We start from the raw sequence: 13,401 nt of genomic DNA, 5'->3' as shown, positions 1-13,401 counted from the left end.
TAGACCGTTAATATGGTGAATTACACCAACTGATTTTTGAATTTTTAAACAGTTTTGCATTTCCAGGTTAACTCTCCTTAGCTATGATATATCTCTGGATTCAATTTGCTAATTTATTTTAACAGCTTTATTGAGACATAATTTACATACCATAGAATTCATCCCTCTTAAGGTGTTCATTTCATGATTTTTAGTATATTCAAGAATACAGCTATTACCATTATCTAATTTTAGAACATTTTCAAAACTCAAAAAGAAACCCCATACTTATTACAGTCACTCCCCATTCTTTCTTTCCCCACAACTCCTGGAAACCACTAATGCACTTTTTAACTCTCAGACAGTGTATGGTCTTTTGCATCTGGCTTTGTTCATTTAGCATAAAGTTTTCAAGGTTTATCCACATTGTAGGTTGTATCTGTACCTAATTCTGTTTAATGGCCAAATCCATTATATGGATATACATTTTGTTTATCCATTCATTAGTTGGTAGATATGTGGTTCCCACTTTTTGACTATTATGAATAGTGCTGCTGTGAACATTAGCATATAAGTTTTTTGTGTATCTGTGTTTTCATCTTTCTTGGATGTATACCTAAGAGTGGAATTGCTGGGTCATATGATAACTATGTTTAACTTTTTGAGGAACCGTCAAGCTGTCTTCCAAAGTAGTTGCACCATTTTACATTTCTATCAGCAATGTGTGAGAGCTCCAATTTCTTTAAATCCTCGTTCTTGCTTGTTATTATCTTTTTTGTTTTAATTACAGCTATCTTAGTGAATGTGAAATGATATCTTATAGTTTTGATTTGCATTTCCCTAATAACTAATGATGTTGAGCATGCTTTCATATGGATTTGCTAGTGTTTTATTTAAGATTTTTGCATTTGTGTTCATGAGGGTACTTGTTTTTTCTTAAACTGTCTTTTTCTCAGGGCTCCTGGGTGGCTCAGTCGGTTGAGCGTCCGACTTCGGCTCAGGTCATGATCTTGTGGTTTGTGAGTTTGAGCCACGCGTCGGGCTCTGTGCTTACAGCTCGGAGCCTGGAACCTGCTTCAGATTCTGTCTCCCTCTCTCTCTGCCCCTCCCCTGTTCATGCTCTGTCTCTCAATAATAAATAAATGTTCAAAAAATTGTTTTAAACTGTCTTTTTCTCGTTTGGGTATCAGGGTAATACTGGCTTTATAAAATCACTTGGAAAGTGTTTCCTCCTCTTTTCTATTTTTCTGGAAAAGAATATGTAGAATTAGTGTTATTTCTTTTTTAAAAGTTTAGTAGAATTCACCAAATGAATTGTGATACGGATCTGAAGATTTATATTTAGGAATGTTTATGAATTCAATTTTAAAAATAGTTGTGAGGTATTATCTGTTTCATTTTGGGTGACTTTTGTTAGTTTCCAGTTTTCAAGGAATTTGTTCCATTTCATCTAAATTGGTGATTATATAGAGAGAGTTGTTTGGAGTATTCCCTTATTATCCTGTTAATGTCTGCAGGGTCCATGGTAATAACACCTCTTTTGTTCCAGATACTGTAATTTGTGTCTTTTCTCTTTTTTCTTTTCAGTCATACTAGAGACTTAATAATTTTATTGGTCTTTTCAAAGAACCAGCTTTTGGTTTCATTGATTTTCTCCTTTGTTTTTATTTTTTCAATTTCATTAATTTCTGCTCTGATATTTATTATTTCCTTCCTTTGGCTTGCTTTGAGTTTATTTTGCTAAGGTGGAAGCTTAATCGATTTGAGACTTTTCTTCTTTTCTTTTTTTTTCTTTTTAACATTTATTTATTTTTGAGAGACAGAGAGAGACAGAGCATGAGTGGGAGAGGGGCAGAGTGAGAGGGAGACACAGAATCCAAAGCAGGCTCCAGGCTCTGAGCTGTCAGCACAGAGCCTGATGCAGGGCTCAAACTCATGTATCGTGAGATCATGACCTGAGCTGAAGTCAGATGCTTAAGCGACTGAGTCATCCAGGCGCCCCTCTTTTTTTTTTTTTTCTTTTTAATTTAATTTAATTTTTTAATTTACATCCAAGTTAGCTAGCATATAGTGCAACAATGATTTCAGGAATGGATTCCTTAATGCCTTTTACTCATTTAGCCCATCCCCCCTCCCACAACTCTTCCAGTAACCCTCTGTTTGTTCTCCATATTTAAGAGTCTCTTATGTTCTGTCCCCTTCCTTGTTTTTATATTATTTTTGCTGCCCTTCCCTTGTGTTCATCTGTTCTGTGTCTTAAAGTCTTCATATGAGTGAAATCGTATGATACTTGTCTTTCTCTGACTAATTTCACTTAGCATAATACCCTCTAGTTCCATCTATGTAGTTGCAAATGGTCTTTTCTTTTCTAATTTAAACCTTAATGCTATGTATTTCCCTCCAAGTACTGCTTTAGCTGCATTGCACAAATTTTGATATATTTTTTAATTTCTTTTGAGACTTCCTCTTTGACCTTGTAGATTATTTAAAAGGATATTGTTTAATTTCCAAGGGAGATTTTCCTGTTATCTTTCTGTAATTCATTCCTAGTATGCATCATTTTGGTCAGAGAACGTACTTTAAATGAATTTGAGTCTTTTAAATTTGTTAAAGTTTGTTGTATGACCCAGCATAGGGTCTGTCTTGGTCAATGTTCCGTGGCACTTGAAAAGAATATATTCTGCAGTTGTTAGATGAAGTGTTCTATAAATGTTGATTGGGCCTAATTGATTGATAGTGCTGTTTACTTCTCCTTAGCCTTGCTTATTTTCTGCCTACTCATTCTACTGATTACTGAGAAAAGAGTATTCAACTCTGCAGCTGTAATTGTGAATCTGTATTTTTCTCCTTTCAGTTCTGACAGTTTTTGTTTCATGTATTTTAAAGCTCTTTTATTAGGTGCATACACATTTACAATTATTATATCTTCCTGGTAAGTGACCCTTTTATTTTTGTATAATGATTCTCTTTATCTATGGTAATTTTCTTTGCTTATCTTAAGTCTACTTTTCTCATCTTAAATCATTCATTCCAGCTTTCTCTTGATTAGTGATTGCATGGTATATATTTTTGTCTTTTACTTTTAATCTACCTATATCATTCTATTTAAATTTTTTTTAACGTTTATTTATTTTTGAGACAGAGAGAGAGCATAAACGGGGGAGGGTCAGAGAGAGAGGAAGACACAGAATCTGAAACAGGCTCCAGGCTCTGAGCTGTCAGCACAGAGCCCGACGTGGGGCTCAAACTCACGGACTGTGAGATCATGACCTGAGCCGAAGTCGGACGCTTAACTAACTGAGCCACCCAGGCACCGCACCTATATCATTATATTTAAAGTGAGTTTTTTATAGACAGTATCTATTTAAGTCATTTTTTTATCCATTCTGATTATCTCTTTTAATTGATGTACCTAAACCATTTTTTTCTTTTTTTTTTTAAGTAAGCTTCACACCTAGCACAGACCCCAACACGGGGCTTAAACTCACGACCCTGAGATCAAGACCTGAGTTGAGATCAAGAGTGAGCTGCTTAACCACCTGAGAAACCGAGGTGCCCCTAAAACATTTATTTTTAATGTAAAGATTGATATGTTTGGACACAGATCTACCATTTTATTATTTGTTTACTATTTATTCCCCCTATTTTTCATTTCTCTGTCCCCCCCCTTCTTGTTTTATTTTGGAATATTTGAACATATTTTTAGAATTCCATTTTAATTTATCTGGTTTTTTTATCGTATCTTTTGTTATAGGTATTTTTAAGGATCTCAAGGATTACGAAATATATACTTAACTTTCCACATTCTACTTAGAATTCGTATTTTACCATCATAGAAGTTCCCTTCCACTCCCTCCTTTATATTGTAATTATCTTGTCTACATATATTGAAGCCCCCATCAGACTATGTTACAATTTTTTTTCAACTGTCAAACTTATTTCAAATAATTCAAGAAGGGAAAAATAGTCTACTAAATTTACCCAGATCTTTACCATTTTTATTGTCCTTTCCTTCCTTATAGTCCACACTTCCTTCTAATATCATTTCCCTTCTGTCTGAAGAATTTTCTTCAACAGTTCCTTCAGAGCAGGTCTGCTGACAATGAATTCTTTTAGTTTTCCTTTATCTGAGAATATCTATATCACCTTTATTCCTGAAGGATACTTTTGCTGGATATAGAATCCTGGTTGACTGATCTTTTCTTTCCACAATTTAAACATTTTGTTCCATTTTTTTTTTTCTTGCCATCTATGGTTTTGGTTGAAAAATCCAGTTATTTAAATCATTCTTTCTGTATAATTAATACATCATTTTTCTCTGATTGCTTTCAAGATTTTTTCCTTAAGTTTTCAATAGTAACTGAAAATTATTATTTTATTATTATTATTGTTGTTATTATTTGGTTTCTCCTCTTTGCAGAAATTTTTTTAATGTTTATTTGTTATTGAGAGACAGAGAGTGAGCAGGGGAGGGGCAGAGAGAGAGGGAGACAAAGAATCAGAAGCAGGAGCCAGGCTCTGAGCTGTCAGCACAGAGCCTGACGCGGGGCTCAAACTCACAAACCGCGAGATCATGACCTGAGCCGAAGCCGGACGCTTAACCGACTGAGACACCCAGGTGCCCCTTGGTCTCTCCTCTTTGGGTTTCACTGGAAAGCTGGAGTTTTATGGACTCTTCTCTGTTTTTTTGGCTTCCTCCCACAATTGCACCTCCCACAACTGGAGCCAAATTATGGGACTACTGAAGGAGGCAAGAAACATCTTGCCTCACCCTCTCTCAAGACCATAGTTACTCTGATTGGAGAAGTCTCCTCCCTCAGAATTTGAGGCATATGGGTCCCTGTTGGCCCAGTCTCCACTGCAAGATTGCCTGGGAGATGGATCATGAGACAATGGAGAAAAGATTAAAAAAGAAAAGAAAACTTGTTTTCCATCACTCACGTTGAGCTTAAGGGGTCTCCTCTCCTGATCCTCAGGTCAGGACTAGAGAGATTCTTTGGGAGCTCTCTCTGTGTTGATTTCCCAATTCCAGATTTGGGCTGTCTCGAGATTAGGCCAGGGGATACCAGAGGAAACAAAAATGATAAATTTACTAGTTCACTGGTACAGAAAATTCTGGCTTTCTTCCCCAATTTGCCTGGTAGTGTCTTCTCGTCAGAATCCACAAGTAGCTGCTACTCATTCAGGTTTTATCGCTGCATTCCGTAGGAGCAGTGTGTTTACCCAGAACTGGAACCAAAATTGCTTTTGAAACAGCAAATTTAAATATTTCCCAAATAGTATCAAACAAAACTACTAATTTCTTTAGAATAATTTGTTTATGCTTGAAACCCTCATTTGTTGTAATTTACATTATGACTAACTACTGGCTCTCTTCTCCATCACATGCTAAGGAGAGAATTCTTCACCAGATAACACCATCCCACGTGGAAGTAATGCGGGTGGAGGTGCTTTCTTGATTGGGGAAGTTCCTTGTGGAGGTTTCTGGGAAATGTAGTCTTCTAAGTACCAAGCCACCACCTCCCCCCACCAAAAACCCCACACAAAACAAACAAAAAACATGGGGACAGACAATAATTTTTTAATGAGGATCTTAGAAATTATCTCTTGACAAGCAAACTAATTGCATGGCTTTCTTTGGTTTTGCTTTAAATGTAAAGAAGTCACTTACATAATTTAAGTGGGCCTTAGGGCAGATAAAACTTATGCATTAACTTGCTAATACAGCATTAGTTTTTTGTTTTTTGTTTTTGTTTTTGTTTTTGTTTTGTTTAGACAGCAGACCTTATTTCACATGGCTTTTTCAACTACAATTTCCTATTCCTGCTACAATTGCTCTGCCATATTTTTCCACAAAGCATAATATAATGGTGGCCATCTGATAGGAAAATTCAATTTAATGGAATAGAGGGGGAAATAGAGCCAAAAAAATTTATAGGCATATGTTTCAAAATTATAGGCATTGTTATAGAGTGGTGGATTTACCCCAAATTTGAGCTCCAGAAAAAGGTTTAACTTTGAAAAGTAACACTAAATTTAAAGCAACTGTTTTTTTCATGTACATTATAAATATTAACTATTTCTCACCAGGCCAGTCCTGCAGAGTCATGATATAAAATTGGTAAAATCACTATACAAATGCTTCTCCATCAGCTTAGGTAGAGGGTACCAAGTTCAGCCTCACCAAGAGTAGACAGAGATTTAAGGATATAAGAGTTTTAGGAGACCAGGATGGCATCAGGCCTAGTGTTCTTAGGGAAGACGGGGCCCTGGCACAATGTATGCTTGCTCTCTCTCTCATTTAGTCCATATTTACTGAGCACCTGATTATGTGTTAGGCACTGGGAATATAGCAGGGTTCCTTCCATCATGGCACGTACGTTCTAGTGGGGGTGACAATGACAAATGGTATGTATACAATATGTTAGCTGGAAATACAGCAACACTAGGGCAAAGGGAGTAGGAGAGGAGGAAATCACTATGTCATGTAGGGTGCTCAAGGTCCCTTTGTCTCCTGTGGTCCCCTTGTCTCCCTTACAATAGCAGATGGAACACAGAGGGACAAGGTGTATAATGAACGTTTAATTTAGGTTGTGATTATCTTTCCATGTTTTCAAAGATTCACCATCTTAATACTTCAAAGACAAACGTGACTTTTCAGATATTTAAGATTCTTGCCATCATTTTTCTTCATAGCCCAAATGCTGTTCGCATTAAATAAGCAACCTGGTACTCAGATGTGAAAAATGAGGGAGTGAAAAATGTTCCGAATGGAATCCAGATGCCATTACTATTTAGCATAAGCCGGCAGCGTGCCTGGAAGTGAGATCGGTATCATCAATCCATGTTGCAGGTGAGGAAACTGAGGACCAGGGACGTGCAGGGACTTGCCCAGGATCACACAGCCTGTCAGTGGACAGACAATGTGCTTTCCTCTCGGCCACATGCCCAACTCTAAACACAGGCTGGCTGTACACAGTAGGTGGGACAGGACCCCACCCCGTGCGTGCTCGCGCCCCCACTCCCGCACCCTCTGAGGCAAGATGCAAACTATCTCTTTAAGAAGGAAAGTGAAGACGGGCCGCTTACGCAGCTGCCAGCGAGCCGCCCACTGGCTGGTCCCTTCCATCCACCTCACCCTCCCCTTTCCTCCCTCCCGGCAGCCCCAGCCCTGGCGAGCCGCCTCCAGCAGGGGCTCCGGAGAGCAGGTCGGCGGCCTGGGCAGGGCAGCCGAAGCCATGGAAGCCTCGGCAGGTGATGACAGCGACCCCGGGGACCTCGGGGCCCACCGCCCAGCTGCTCCCACCGAGTGCCGAGTGCGGGTGGGGGGAGGGGAGGCGCGGGCCGCGCCGGGGAGCAGACAGGACCGAGCGCCCGGCAGGCAGCCTGCCCTCCAGGCTTTCTGGCTGCGGCGGCCCAGCTGTCAGCTGCGGGGGGCTCGGGTGTCCCCGCCCGCGTTCACCCGCCCCTGTCTGTGCGTTTTCCCCCCTCCGCCGCAGGTTGCTGATCCGGGCCAGACAGCTGCAGCCGCGACTGCAGAGGCGCTGCGCCAAGCGGGGCCGGAGCGGTGCGAGCCGGCGGGGGCTGCGGAGCGCCAGCGGACTCAGGTGAGGAGGCCGCGGCCGAGCCCGGAGGGGGCCCTTCGCTGCACCCGGCGGGCGGGCGGGGGCCGCTGGCGACCGCCCGCTGCGGTAGAATCCCTCAGAGGGCATCGGCCGAGGAGGGGTTAACTGTGACTCATTCTTACCCTCCCTTCATTCCCCCCCACCACCACCCCGCCCCAAACCCGTGAAAATCACTAATTACAGGATGCTGGTTGCAGCGGGGAAGATGCCCAAGGTGGGCGATTAGGAGAGGTCTAGGGACCGCCCCGTTCCTAAATGTCTTCCTCTTTCAGCATTTGGCAAATATTTAAGCCCCTTTCCTTTTTTGAGGAGGAGCAAGCGTACCTAGGGGTGGGAGACGGGTGGAACCCCACACCCAACCCAAGGTCAAGTGCCAACGACTGCTTCTTTACCACATTCCCCCCTGAGAAGCGTCAGGGCCCTGCAGTAGGTCTGGAAAACATGCCCATGACCCCTGAAGCAGGAGATCTGCGTCTGTCTCTCTGGACCCTCCATGGGGTAGGATGCTCTCTCCTTCCGCTCAGCAGAACACCTACTAGCCTGGTAAGCCCCAGATTCTCTTCCTCAACCCTGCAGACGGACTGAGGAGAGGCCTGGTCACACAGCTGCCTGTTTCCTCTGCCTTCTCTGCCCATCTGGCAGTGTGGGATGGGCTGCAGGAGCTTATCAGGAAAAGGTGATCTCTGCAGGCAGGATGGTGTAGGGAAAGTGCCAGAGATTCGGGTTGTAGTCCCTTAGCTTGCTAGTAGGCCACCAGTAGCCATCTTAAAATTCTTTAGGCGTGGGTGTCTGTCTGTTCATCTGTTAAATGCAGGAGTTGGATTAGATGGTCTGTGTGGTTGTCACGTGCCACTCAGGTAGCTCTGACATGTCAGGGATCTCTCTACCAGAGCAACCCAGAATTTAAACTTGGGTTTATGAGATAATTGGGGTTTCCTCAATTGGTCTCTTTCAACTGTGGACTTCTCCAGTGAAACATGACCTTGTGAGCCTCGTGGAACCGGAGGCATCAGACAGTCCTATATTGATATCCCTACGCTGTCACTGGGGTGACCTTCCTCGAGTTACTTCCCACCCCCAAGCTTCAGTTTCCTCATCTGCACATCTGGGAAGAGGCATACATGCCTGAGTAGGTCGATGGGATGATGAAATGAGATGTATATGAAAGCACCTAAAATAGTGCCTGTGCCTGGCACATAGTAGGTTTTCAGGGACTCAGGACTTGAGAGATAGACTGGAGGAAGAGGGGAGGGGTGGCTGCTTTTAGCCTCTTCTCTCCCCCTCCCCCACCCTGCCAATCTCTTCCACATCCCTGCGGATGGCGTCCCTGCCAGGGGATAATGAATGCTGGAGTGTGTTGGGCTGAGGGCCTAGGAAGCAACCAGGAGGTACAAACATTTCCACTGCAAGGGCTGTGACATCATTCTAGCGAATGATGGTCCCAAGGAGGCATATATACCCCAGCACTGGGTTTGGAAAATCTTGGCATCTGAGGGCAAAGTCCCTAAGGGACAAGAAGCATCAGAATCTTGTGTGCTGGTAGGGGTCAGGGGCCGAGGCCTCCTGATTCCATACGGGTGCTGTTGCTGCTCCCTTGCCCTCCCTGGAGTCTCCCACTAGAACCTCTCTGAGACAGGCAATGGAGTGTTTGGTGTCTGGACTTTCTATTCTTTGTTTTTCCTCCTGCTGTCCTTTTCAGCCTAGGCCTCACCCTTTCTTGCTCCCATTTATTCCACAGATACACTGTGCCCCTTGGCAGCGTGATAAAGAAGGCTCCCCATAGGCTGGGGCAGGGCATTTTGTGGCTGCATCATTTGGGCCAAGTGAAGTTATGTCCCCACCTGCCCTAAATCCCCGTTAGATCGTGAACTCCTCCCAACAGAGGCCTCATCTTTGTCCTCTCCGTCTCTAACCTCTAGCCTGTGGCTAGGTACAAAGTAGGTGCTCAGGAAGTGTTGAATAAGTTTGAGGCAGTTATGCCCCTAAGCCAACGAGGTTAGGGAGAAACTGGAATGTGCTGACGTTTGTAGGAAAAACACTGTTAAGCACAGGGCACTGTGCAGGTTGTTGGTTGCCATTATTATCACTGTTAATTACTAATACTGTTATTATTGCTATTGCCAGTAGCCAGCAGTTGTTTTACCTTCTCCTCAAGGCTGGAAGGGGCCCCGTGTGCCTGGGAGAACTGTGACGTTGGCAAACAGATAGCGCTGGCTGGTTTCAGATGAGTGTGAAAGGAAGAGGGTTGGAAAGAACGTGACTCTTCCCTCGCTGTGCTGGGGGGTGGGGGGCGGGGAGGGATGGGAGGAACAGATGAGGAGAATCGAGTGGGCCAAAATGGACATGCGGTAGAAAATCCGGAGACCCCAGCCCTGGCTCTCACTCCACCACCGCCCCATTGTGTGACCTTGGCCAACCACGACCTCTGGGTCCCCGGCTATAACATGACAGGACTGGGCTCCTGGATCCTTAAGGCCCTTTCTGGTTTGGACATTTTATCGCGTGCATTTGGTTAAATAAAAATGGGACAAGTATTATTACTCTTAGTATCATCTATGGAGTACCAGGCCATTACCTACCTCAGGTGATCCTCATAACAAATTGTACCTATTTGAAGGACGAGGAGCCCAAGGCTTAGAGAGAGTGACTGCCAAGATGGCACAGCCAGGAAGGGCAGCCTGTTACCTGACACCAGGGCTGTCTGACCCGGAAGAGCATGCTCTTCCAAAGGTTTCGCTGTCTCCACATACATACCTTGCCGCCATCCCTGTGAGTTGTGTGTGCTCTTGGGCGGAGATCAGGCCCTTCCCCAAACTGATGACTGCAGGGAACTTGCTGCTTGAACTTGTGTATAGGTCGGGGCTGGGAAGACTTCCCTTCACCTTGAGCTCTGCTCTGCTGATGGGTGGTGGGTGCCCTTTCCCTGAGGAGAAGGGCTGGTCATGAATGACAGTCACAACAGACACGCTTTTTGAGTGCTCCCTGTGTGCTGTGCTCTGTTTTATCCCTGAGACAATCCCATTATGGTTTTTACCCATTTCACAAAGAGAAAGCCAGGGCAGAGAGACAAAGAGCCTTGCCCAGAGTTACACAGCTAATGTGTTGGAGAGGCTGAGAAAGAGCTGGAAGCGCACCGTACTGAGAGTCAACAGGGCTGCTTCGAGTCTGAGCCCTCTCGTTAACTGAATAACTTTGGGTAAGCCAGTGTCCCTCTGAAAATCGGCGTTCCCATCCTGCAGATGGACTGGATGCATCTGTGGGCTCTAAAAGAACTAAATGCCACCTTGTCCCAGAATAGAGGTGGGAGGGCTTCCTTGTCTAGCTAAACATGGCTCAGCGTTCGTTTATGGTTTCTTAGCCAGGCCCTGGGCTAAGTGCATGGGGCACAGGAAAGAGGAAGAGGTGATCCCTCATTTCAAGAAACCGATGTCTAAGTAGGAGACAAACATCTAAACATGTAGGTGTGATAAACCGTCTAGGAGCTGGGTTGTGGACTGATAATGGTATATAGAGGGGTGTCGGAGAGGGGAGATGATCTTTCCTGTTCAGTGGATCAGGAAGGCTTTATAGAGATGATGCTGTCGTCGTGTCCTTGTTTTCTGAATTGAGTTTGTGAATCCGCATCATCCTCATCCATCCAGCTTTAGGGCAGTTCCAAACTGTTTTAAAGATATGTTGGCTTTTGGGGCGCCTGGGTGACTCAGTCAGTTAAGCATCCGACTGCAGCTCGGGCCATGATCTCGCAGTCTGTGAGTTCGAGCCCCTCATCAGGCTCTGTGCTGACAGCTCGGAGCCTGGAGCCTGCTTGGGATTCTGTCTCTCTCTCTCTCTCTGCCCCTCCCTGCTCATGCTCTGTCTCTCTTGCTCTCAAAAATAAATAAAACATAAAAAAAGAAAAAGATATGTTGGCTTTTGACCCCAGCAACACAAAAAGTGGCCACAGAGTCTGGGGGCAGGGGGGAGCCATTCAAGCTCACTCTGGCACAGCTCTAATGGAATAATCCATTTGTCCCAGGTGGACGAGAACCTTTCCTGTCCTTAAGACACTCTAGAGAAAGGACTCTGAAATTCCCCTTGGAAAGCCTGTCTAGTGCTGAATAACCAAGCCAGTAGGCTTGGGGAATTCTTCATATCTATTCTCAGCCTTCCACCTGTCTGGAGCACCTGACACCTGGAGAGGTGAAGGCATTTCCCCAAGGTTACTCAGCAGGGCTGGGATCATAACTCTGGCCTAATTGGGACTGTATTCCTGAGCCATATGGGGTCTTTCTACATCCAGGTCACCAGGGGCCGGAGGGCCATTTCTTCATTTGATGGGCAGCTCACGCTGAGTGAAGGCTTGATGCAGGTGATATGAAGCTAGAGCTGAGAGCCCTTGGAGAGGAGGAGGCCTGTGTTCTCCTGGCTGCTTTGCACCTCCTAATGGACAGAGATTCATGAAGTGTTTGTCACATGCTCAGCACTGTCCTCTGAATTGAGGTGCTGAGCCAAGCAGAAGGGAATTTCTGGGAAGCAGCCTGGTGAAGTGGAAAGAAGTGGAAAGAAAGCCAGCACCGAGGCATCGGGAGACTCCCGTCCTCACCTCGGCTCTGCTGTCAACTCCCTGGGTGGCCTGAGGCCAGGCCCTTTGCTCTTCCCCACCTACAAAATGCCAGGCAGAGGTGGGGTTCTCTTGAAGCGCTGACTGGCCAACAATTCAGCAGTTTCTTCTGTTCTGTCACTGCTTTAGGGGGTGCAAGAGTGGGTAGGATATAGATAACCGTAACTTGAGGAAGAATGAGATAAATATAACAAGAGGCATGAACAAATGCTCTGTGGGTTTGCTGGACAGAGAAGGTTTGGGGAATGCTCAGTTCAAAAGCCAACTCTTCAAAGATAGGATGAGATGCCGATAGAGGTGGGGTTTTTGCTTTTTCTTTCTTCTTCTTCTTCTTCTTCTTCTTCTTTTTTTTTTTTTTTTTTTGAACCAGGAGAAATGGCAGAAGCAGGCTATATAGCAGAGCAGTGCTTCTCACACTTAGATTTCAAAGATCAAGGCCGTTCAAGTGACACTTAAAGAGATTTCTGTTTACTATCGCTGCCGTAGAGTGAAAGAAGGAGCATTTTAACACCTCTGTCCCCAGAGTAAGGAGACTATATAATATCAGGGGGGAAAAAAAAGGTATGCCTTCAAAGTAAATACATTTTGCTTTATTAAAAAGAGTACGGTCCATGGTTCACTCATTTAGTCACCGACCAGTGTTCTTGTGTTTGGCTTTGGAGCCACGCTGCTCTGTTTCCTATTCTGTAAAATGGGGACATGATGCCATCTACCTCATAAGGTCATTAGGAGGTCTGTATGCCAGAATCAAATGTGTGAGGCAAGGGGCCTCGAAGGCAGTTATCGACAGAGGCAAAACAGGTCCATTGGGCTATTCAGGGACTGTAGCAAACTGGAGAGTGCTTGTTTGGAAGAGGGTGGCTGCTGGCCTGCTCCTGCCACCCTTCCCAGGCAAGAGAGTGGGTCTGGTGTTTGCAGGCCTTCTGATTTATAAGCTAGAAATGGGATGTTTGTGATCTCCCTTGTTTTTAAAATGTGGCCAACCAGGCAACATTTTTAAGTGCGCATATTAAAATGTGTCTGCAGCAGGCTGTCCCTCTGCGCCTCTCATGTAAAGTTCCAGAGTGAGGGCAAAGAAGGGAAACAAGGCTGGAACAGCAGGCCTGGGTCAGGGCATATGGCGTCCTTAACTTTGGCAGTTTGTGATCTGCTTCTGGGCCCACAGCTTCAAAGGCCATAACTGTGTCCCTTTCAGCA

The 13,401-nt window shown here is 44.6% G+C and overlaps 1 protein-coding gene across 4 annotated transcripts in view; it reads left to right on the top strand.

The window, feature by feature from the left end:
- The first annotated feature begins 7,478 nt into the window (after positions 1 to 7,478).
- Positions 7,479 to 13,401, top strand: part of SNPH (syntaphilin) — a 35,674-nt gene continuing 29,751 nt past the window's right edge. For 2 of the 4 annotated variants that reach the window (XM_086701865.1, XM_086701863.1), the window contains exon 1: positions 7,479 to 7,586. The gene's annotated coding sequence lies outside the window, so the exon portion shown is untranslated. Of the gene's footprint in view, positions 7,587 to 7,621; positions 8,148 to 13,401 lie in introns of those variants that run through there. The other 2 variants (XM_086701864.1, XM_086701866.1) reach the window with 2 other exon arrangements.

This window comes from Puma concolor, chromosome A3 (assembly GCF_028749965.1).
Source record: "Puma concolor isolate L17-30 chromosome A3, mPumCon1.1.hap2, whole genome shotgun sequence".
NCBI lineage: Eukaryota > Metazoa > Chordata > Mammalia > Carnivora > Felidae > Puma > Puma concolor.
The sequence above is the reverse complement of the archived record's forward strand: the minus strand, read 5'-3'. Positions and strand labels throughout refer to the sequence as shown.